Consider the following 9,586-nt stretch of genomic DNA (forward strand, 5'->3'; position numbering starts at 1 on the left):
TCGTTTGCAGTATTGAGCAGTCACACTGGGTGGAGCGTGCATATCATACACAGTATTAGTCACACTGGGTGGAGCGTGCATATCGTTCGCAGTATTGAGCAGCCACACTGGGTGGAGCGTGCATATCGTTCGCAGTATTGAGCAGTCACACTGGGTGGAGCGCGTATATCATACACAGTATCGGTCACACTGGGTGGAGCGTGCATATCGTTCGCAGTATTGAGCAGTCACACTGGGTGGAGCGTGCATATCGTTCGCAGTATTGAGCAGTCACACTGGGTGGAGCGCGCATATCGTTCGCATTATTGAGGAGCCACACTGGGTGGAGCGTGCATATCGTTCGCAGTATTGAGCAGTCACACTGGGTGGAGCGTGCATATCGTTCGCAGTATTGAGCAGTCACACTGGGTGGAGCGCGCATATCGTTCGCAGTATTGAGCAGTCACACTGGGTGGAGCGTGCATATCGTTCGCAGTATTGAGCAGCCACACTGGGTGGAGCGTGCATATCGTTCGCAGTATTGAGCAGTCACACTGGGTGGAGCGTGCATATCGTTCGCAGTATTGAGCAGTCACACTGGGTGGAGCGTGCATATCGTTCGCAGTATTGAGCAGTCACACTGGGTGGAGCGTGCATATCGTTCGCAGTATTGAGCAGCCACACTGGGTGGAGCGTGCATATCGTTCGCAGTATTGAGCAGTCACACTGGGTGGAGCGTGCATATCGTTCGCAGTATTGAGCAGCCACACTGGGTGGAGCGTGCATATCGTTCGCAGTATTGAGCAGTCACACTGGGTGGAGCGTGCATATCGTTCGCAGTATTGAGCAGCCACACTGGGTGGAGCGTGCATATCGTTCGCAGTATTGAGCAGTCACACTGGGTGGAGCGTGCATATCGTTCGCAGTATTGAGCAGCCACACTGGGTGGAGCGTGCATATCGTTCGCAGTATTGAGCAGTCACACTGGGTGGAGCGTGCATATCGTTCGCAGTATTGAGCAGTCACACTGGGTGGAGCGTGCATATCGTTCGCAGTATTGAGCAGTCACACTGGGTGGAGCGCGCATATCGTTCGCAGTATTGAGCAGTCACACTGGGTGGAGCGTGCATATCGTTCGCAGTATTGAGCAGCCACACTGGGTGGAGCGTGCATATCGTTCGCAGTATTGAGCAGTCACACTGGGTGGAGCGTGCATATCGTTCGCAGTATTGAGCAGCCACACTGGAGCGTGCATATCGTTCGCAGTATTGAGCAGTCACACTGGGTGGAGCGCGCATATCGTTCGCAGTATTGAGCAGTCACACTGGGTGGAGCGTGCATATCGTTCGCAGTATTGAGCAGTCACACTGGGTGGAGCGTGCATATCGTTCGCAGTATTGCCCTGTCTCTGTCGGAGTCTGATCCCCGGCAATGAGCGGGTTCTGGGCTTTGTTACAGGAAATCTTCTCTCGCCTCCATGGGATGGTTTACGTGTCTGCCCTCCTGTGTACATTGCAGGAATTCTTCCCTTCCGGGGCCTCCGCCTTTACAGCCATAATGTGCCGCTTGTACGTGGGCCCCAGGTTGGCTCCGTTCCTTCCTTGCACACTGCAGAACATTCTGCTTCCGTGCGTTGCGCAGACTGGTCCTTTGTGCGGCTCCATGTGATGTTCTTCCATTACCTTGTGGATAGTGATAGGCTGCAGCTTGTTATTCCTGTGCCCTGGTCTGGCGGACATGATACGGGCCGCACCGCAGCAGAGCGGAGGCTTTACCGTGACCAATGCCTTAAATATTTCCCATTCGGTGGGTGAGAAACCTGCGAGTTATTTACAAACATGAACAGAATATCTCTGATACAATGTAACCAGATTATCCCAAACGTGACAATCGGTGCTGCGTGCACAGGTCCTCATCAGTGAGAGAACGAGGTCCCGGCCCACCAGGAGGACGCAGAGGTTCTCATCAGTGAGGGAACGAGGGCCCGGCCCACCAGGAGGATGCACAGGTGCTCATCAGTGAGAAAACGAGGCCCCGGCCCACCAGGAGGATGCACAGGTGCTCATCAGTGAAAATACGAGGCCCCGGCCCACCAGGAGGACACACAGGTCCTCATCAGTGAGAAAACGAGGCCCCGGCCCACCAGGAGGACGCACAGGTTCTCATCAGTGAGGGAACGAGGCCCCGGCCCACCAGGAGGACGCACAGGTCCTCATCAGTGAGAAAACGAGGTCCCGGCCCACCAGGAGGACACACAGGTTCTCATCAGTGAGGGAACGAGGGCCCGGCCCACCAGGAGGATGCACAGGTGCTCATCAGTGAAAATACGAGGCCCCGGCCCACCAGGAGGACACACAGGTCCTCATCAGTGAGAAAACGAGGCCCCGGCCCACCAGGAGGACGCACAGGTTCTCATCAGTGAGGGAACGAGGCCCCGGCCCACCAGGAGGACGCACAGGTCCTCATCAGTGAGAAAACGAGGTCCCGGCCCACCAGGAGGACACACAGGTTCTCATCAGTGAGGGAACGAGGGCCCGGCCCACCAGGAGGATGCACAGGTGCTCATCAGTGAAAATACGAGGCCCCGGCCCACCAGGAGGACGCACAGGTCCTCATCAGTGAGAAAACGAGGCCCTGGCCTACCAGGAGGACGCACAGGTTCTCATCAGTGAGAAAACGAGGTCCCGGCCCACCAGGAGGACGCACAGGTTCTCATCAGTGAGAAAACGAGGCCCCGGCCCACCAGGAGGATGCACAGGTGCTCATCAGTGAGAGAACGAGGCGGACGCACAGGTTCTCATCAGTGAGGGAACGAGGCCCCGGCCCACCAGGAGGACACACAGGTTCTCATCAGTGAGGGAACGAGGGCCCGGCCCACCAGGAGGATGCACAGGTTCTCATCAGTGAGAAAACGAGGTCCCGGCCCACCAGGAGGACACACAGGTTCTCATCAGTGAGGGAACGAGGGCCCGGCCCACCAGGAGGATGCACAGGTGCTCATCAGTGAAAATACGAGGCCCCGGCCCACCAGGAGGACGCACAGGTCCTCATCAGTGAGAAAACGAGGCCCTGGCCTACCAGGAGGACGCACAGGTTCTCATCAGTGAGAAAACGAGGTCCCGGCCCACCAGGAGGACGCACAGGTTCTCATCAGTGAGAAAACGAGGCCCCGGCCCACCAGGAGGATGCACAGGTGCTCATCAGTGAGAGAACGAGGCCCCGGCCCACCAGGAGGACGCACAGGTTCTCATCAGTGAGGGAACGAGGCCCCGGCCCACCAGGAGGATGCACAGGTTCTCATCAGTGAGAAAACGAGGTCCCGGCCCACCAGGAGGACAGCCAGGTGCTCATCAGTGAAAATACGAGGCCCCGGCCCACCAGGAGGACGCACAGGTCCTCATCAGTGAGAGAACGAGGCCCCGGCCCACCAGGAGGACGCAGAGGTGCTTATCAGTGAGAGAACGAGGCCCCGGCCCACCAGGAGGACGCACAGGTCCTCATCAGTGAGAGAACGAGGCCCCGGCCCACCAGGAGGACGCAGAGGTGCTTATCAGTGAGAGAACGAGGCCCCGGCCCACCAGGAGGACGCACAGGTCCTCATCAGTGAGAGAACGAGGCCCCGGCCCACCAGGAGGACGCAGAGGTGCTTATCAGTGAGAGAACGAGGCCCCGGCCTACCAGGAGGACGCAGAGGTGCTCATCAGTGAGAGAACGAGGCCCCGGCCCACCAGGAGGACGCACAGGTCCTCATCAGTGAGAGGACGAGGCCCCGGCCCACCAGGAGGACGCACAGGTCTTCATCAGTGAGAGAACGAGGCCCCGGCCCACCAGGAGGACGCACAGGTCGTCATCAGTGAGAGAACGAGGCCTCGGCTCACCAGGAGGACGCAGAGGTGCTCATCAGTGAGAGAATGAGGCCCCGGCCTACCAGGAGGACGCACAGGTCCTCATCAGTGAGAGAACGAGGTCCCGGCCCACCAGGAGGACGCACAGGTTCTCATCAGTGAGAAAACGAGGCCCCGGCCCACCAGGAGGATGCACAGGTGCTCATCAGTGAGAAAACGAGGCCCCGGCCCACCAGGAGGACGCACAGGTGCTCATCTGTGAGAAAACGAGGCCCCGGCCCACCAGGAGGACGCACAGGTGCTCATCTGTGAGAAAACGAGGCCCTGGCCCACCAAGGTAATGCACAGGTCCTCATCAGTGAGAGAACGAGGCCCCGGCCCACCAGGAGGACGCACAGGTCCTCATCAGTGAGAAAACGAGGCCCTGGCCCACCAAGGGGATGCACAGGTCCTCATCAGTGAGAGAACGAGGCCCCTGCCCACCAGGAGGACCCACAGGTCCAGTCTCTCAGTGAGAGAACCAGGCCCCGACCCACCAGGGGGACGCACAGGTCCTCATCAGTGAAAGAACGAGGCCTCGACCCACCAGGGGGACGCACAGGTGCTCATCAGTGTTTAAAACGAGGCCCCGGCCCACCAGGAGGACGCACAGGTCCAGCCTCTCAGTGAGAGAACCAGGCCCCGACCCACCAGGGGGACGCACAGGTCCTCATCAGTGAGAGAACGAGGCCCCTGCCCACCAGGGGGACGCACAGGTACTCATCAGTGAGAGAATGAGGCCCCGGCCCACCAGGGGGACCCACAGGTCCTCATCAGTGAGAGAACCATGCCCCAGCCCACCAGGGGGACGCACAGGTCCTCGTCAGAGACAGAAAGAGGCCCCGGCCCACCTGGGGGATGCACAGGTCCTAATCAGTTAGAGTACGAGGCCCCAGGGGGACGCACAGGTCCTCGTCAGTGAGAGAACGAGGCCCCAGCCCACCTGAGGACGCACAGGTCCTCATCAGTGAGAGAACGAGGCCCCGGCCCACCAGGGGGACGCACAGGTCCTCATTAGTGAGAGAACGAGGCCCCAGCCCACCAGGAGGACACACAGGTCCTCATCAGTGAGAACACAAGGCCCCGGCCCACCTGGGGTCACACAGGTCCTCATTAGTGAGAGAACGAGGCCCCAGCCCACCAGGGGGACGCACAGGTCCAGCCTCAGCTCAAACGCTGCTCCTCCAGTATCGGATGGTCTGAAGATGGCCGGTGAAGGTCGGCTCCGTCACAGCTGTCACGCTCCTGTATCGTGGGGTCGTTACTATGAGAGCTGTGGACACTCTGAGCTCAGTGTTCTGTACACCGTACAAATATGGGGTCACCGGTGAAGCCTAAACCTGCCACTCCGGTGGCGAGAGCTTAGTTTCATTCATCGAGTCTCAGGTTTCCGCGCTCCTACAAGGAAACAATGGAGGCTCTTATTGAATGACAGCGCAGATCTGGGGCGCCGGGAGACAACGGACCGTTATCTGCTGGAGTTGTAAATTCCTCTTCTCCGCTCCTTCCCCGAATTCAGATCATTCAGCATTCGTCACATTGGTAACTTTTCTCCTTCGCAGGAAACATTCGGCAGGGACCAGCTGATGAATCCGATCATCACGACAGAAGCCTGAAAATCAATAACTTGGTCACAGAATAGTTTTTCCGGCTCCGATATTGTAGAACCACTGATGTGGTTTTTCGCGTGATATCGGAAAATTGGGGAAAGGGGAGATGCCACTGAGCTACGACCTAAAGTTATGTGCACAAAGCTTTTTCGAGTGTTCCCATTTCAAAACAACTGAAAAACTGCTTAAACTCAAACTCTTTCTGTTCATTTCTATTGTAAAACCACTTTGCTGCCGATATGTTCAGTGTTTTGAGCATTTTTACCACTTTAGATTTTGAAAAACTGGTGGTAAAAATACAGTGTAAGTTGCTACTTTGAAGCAGCTCCTTGTAGAAAACGCTCCAAACTAGGTGCTGTCCAATCAAAAGGCTGAAAAAAAAAACCCTCTTCCAAAACCTCCACAATCAGAAAACAAAAGGGGACAACAAAAGAAAAAGTAGTAAACCTGATGCCATGGAAATGGCTCAGAGCTTAGTGGAAGGAGGTGAGCCCTAGGAAAAATGACAGAACGCACAGTGAGCTGCACCTTCCAGGACTGACCAAATACCAAAACCCCAAATTCTGATTTTCATTAGATGTTACGCCCACATACCTCCACTTGGGGGCTGGTTGTAGGATGTGCTAGGTCAGGATATCTGCGCCCCTGGAGGTCCCAGGCGGTAGAGATTGTCGTCAAGTTTCCTATCGCTATTTTACCTTTCTATACAGATGAAACAGGACATGGATAGCATCATCCATAAGGTTGATATTAAGTTGGAGAGGTTAGAATGGCCTTACAGTAATTTGAATTAATGCGTTCTGTTTATCCTTCGCTACAGTGCTGAAAATAAATGTACTTATCCACCTCTGAGTAAACAAATGAGTCTTGGTGGCTGGTTATCAAAGCAGGTATTTCCTGTAGCCACCTGTTGACCACTGGATGTCCCTCCTTCAATGGAGGTTGAAGTGTCAGCTCTCTCAATTCCCAAGTTATTGATCCCTTATGTTCAATGTGAGGGTGATATATCCCCTTTCTGGATATGTCTTTATAGATTAAAACTTGATTTCCGCATTGTGCCGCCATCTCTCCTGGTGGTGTCTCATCTTTGGCCATAACGCCTTCTCTCTGGTATGACGTTCTTTCCTGTACTCTGGAGCTTCCATCACTTGTGAATTTTCCGACAAAGGTCAGTGCACTGCGGAATCTCCACGACGCAGGCCAGAGCCGTAACCGCGTATGCCGGGATTTTCACACCAGCGGCTGCCAACATTCCTCCTCGCGGGAGCCCCATGGGTGTCCGATGACCTCTAGTGGCCACTCCTGAAATAGTAGATAACGTGATTCCCCAGAAAGACAACAGATTTGTTTTTATAAGATTAATTTAGTTTTCCTGAAGTTTAAGATGGAAAACCCATAGAAAAGTCACTATGCCGCAGTCACTGCGCTCCACATCAAGTTTGGACAGAAGACACTTTTCCCAATCTCAGTCATGAACAAGTCGTCAGTTCCATTATTTTGGGTTTTCGGAGCCAAGGCTCAGCCGAGAACATGAGAACAAGTTGCAAATGGCGGCCGACATTATTCTCATGGTGTTGCAGCTTCTTCTTCACGTGTGCAACCAATGCATCAAACCCGGGCTCCAGCCCCGAAGACGAGGCACAAAACCAAGCAGGTCGGGATTAAAGGAAAGAGGGCAGAGGCTGAATCCTAAATACGAGCCGCAAACTCCATGTTGTCGCTTCTCTACCACTTCCGTGTTGTCCGGCGCGGCTCATATTCTGCATCAGGGGAGAGGCGCTGAGGACGCTGCATCCGGCCGATGACCGCCAGGATAACGCAACGCTCGGCCAGGGACCCGGTCCTGGCCTCTTCGAAATGCCACGTGTGCGCCTCCCGGTGGCCGGCTGCTGCAATATCACTAACAACTCAAGGGCCGGAACATCAGCCCAAAACGTCAAATAAATATTGTTTCAATGGAACGGTCGCTATTCTATTGCTCACCCCGCGTGCCGAGCTTTTCTATATTCCAATGGACTCTATGAAGCCAGAGATGGAAGGAAAACAAGTAGGTAAGACGCACTGAATCGTCAAAGGTCGTGAAGCAGAGAGGCGGTCCGGCGATCTGCGCATGCGTAACCCCCCCCGATTCTGCTCGCATGCTTTGCAGCTGTTGGGTGCACTAATTAAACCTGCACACTACACTGACAACACGTACGCTCCCACTGGAAGAAGCCAGACCTGCGAAACTGCGTTGTCGTAGCGGTGGGGCGTCAGCGACTGGGGTTACAGTAATGTAAGTAACGAGACCTCTCATCTTGTTTGCACACAGACATGTGACACTGATTTATTTACAATTATCACGTCTTAGGTTTGTCTTCAGCTTTATCCCAGGATTACCTCTACTGCAGCTAGTTTCCCCTGAACGCTCATCTGTGATTAAGAAGAAATCATTTATACTTATCGGCTGCTCAGCCCCTGACATTACACCCCGCCACCTCAGAGAAAAGCCTCAGGTTTACATTTTAAGGATTTTTTAAAAATTATCTGTTAATAAAATCTTACATTTTACGATATTTGACTGGGATTTTGTGTTTTTTGTATCTAGGAGGTTGTTCTATACTGTACATGGACTTTTGATATAAATTAATTTCTAATTGGAGGCATTTGCTAATATTCTTATTATTACACCTACTACATATTGGCATCAGATCTAGGAGATGGAAATACCCCTTTAACAGCCGCGGGTGGAGTGCTGCTCCGCCTGCTGCTGTCAGCGAGTTAAATACTGCTGTGAATAACGGACTGTGGGATTTAACACGCGGCGGCTGGAAGTGCATCATTCATCCCACCCATCAGCGTCCCCATCACATGATCACTGGGCGCCGATGGGTTGCCATAACATCCAGAGGTCTGCAGAAGACCCCGTACCGGTCATTAGATTCATGCTGTGAATGCCGGCCTGTGGCGGACGTTCATAGATCATGATTTCTGCTATACATGGCAGGGCTTCAGCACCGGTGATCAGATGATCGCAGCTTCAAGTGTCTTAAGGGGACTATTAAATACAATAAAAATACGTTTTTGAAAAAAAAAAAGTTTAAGTCACTCCCCTTTTTCCCGTAAACCCCACCACCCAAAAACAACATATTCGCTATCACTGCATTAGTAAAAGTCTGATCAAAATATAAAATTAATTCAATCAGTAAGTGGTGTAATGAGAAAAGGAATCAAAACACCAGAATTACAGGGTTTTCTTGGTCGCTGCAACATAGCGACAAAATGCAATGAGAAAATCAATACAAACATCAGCTCAGGGCAGAAAGATACAAACCCTCACCAGCCCCAGATCCCCAAAAATTACAGGTTACAGGTCTCAGAAAACGGTGACAAATGCAAAATAAAAAATGCTTTCAAATTTCCAAATTTCTTTCAATCACTTAAACCTCCACCCAATATCCATGTTTGGTATCTGCACACGTGGAATTTTTTTCCGTTTTCCAGTGAATTATAACAAAATGAACGGTGTCATTCAGAAGTACAACTCGTCCCGCAAAAGCCCTAATACAGCTACAGGGCGGAGAAAATGTTTTAAAAAAAGTTACAGGTTTTAGATTTAACCTCGCGTGGTGGCCACGTCCCTCCCCGGCACATGTCCGATCTCGCGTGGTGACCACGTCCCTCCCACGCACACGGCTGACCTCGCGTGGTGGCCACGTTCCGCCCCCAGCACACGGCCGACCTCGCGAGGTGGCCACGTTCCGCCCCCAGCACACGGCCGACCTCGCGTGGTGGCTACGTCCCCCCCCCCCCCCAGCACACGTCCGACCTCGCGTGGTGGCCACGTTCCTCCCCCAGCACACGTCCGACCTCGCGTGGTGGCCACGTTCCTCCCCCAGCACACGTCCGACCTCGCGTGGTGGCCACGTTCCTCCCCCAGCACACGTCCGACCTCGCGTGGTGGCCACGTTCCTCCCCCAGCACACATCCGACCTCGCGTGGTGGCCACTTTCCTCCCCCAGCACACATCCGACCTCGCGTGGTGGCCACTTTCCTCCCCCAGCACATGTCCAACCTCGCGTGGTGGCCACTTTCCTCCCCCAGCACATGTCCAACCTCGCGTGGTGGCCACTT

This window comes from Ranitomeya imitator, chromosome 7, assembly GCF_032444005.1.
Source record: "Ranitomeya imitator isolate aRanImi1 chromosome 7, aRanImi1.pri, whole genome shotgun sequence".
NCBI lineage: Eukaryota > Metazoa > Chordata > Amphibia > Anura > Dendrobatidae > Ranitomeya > Ranitomeya imitator.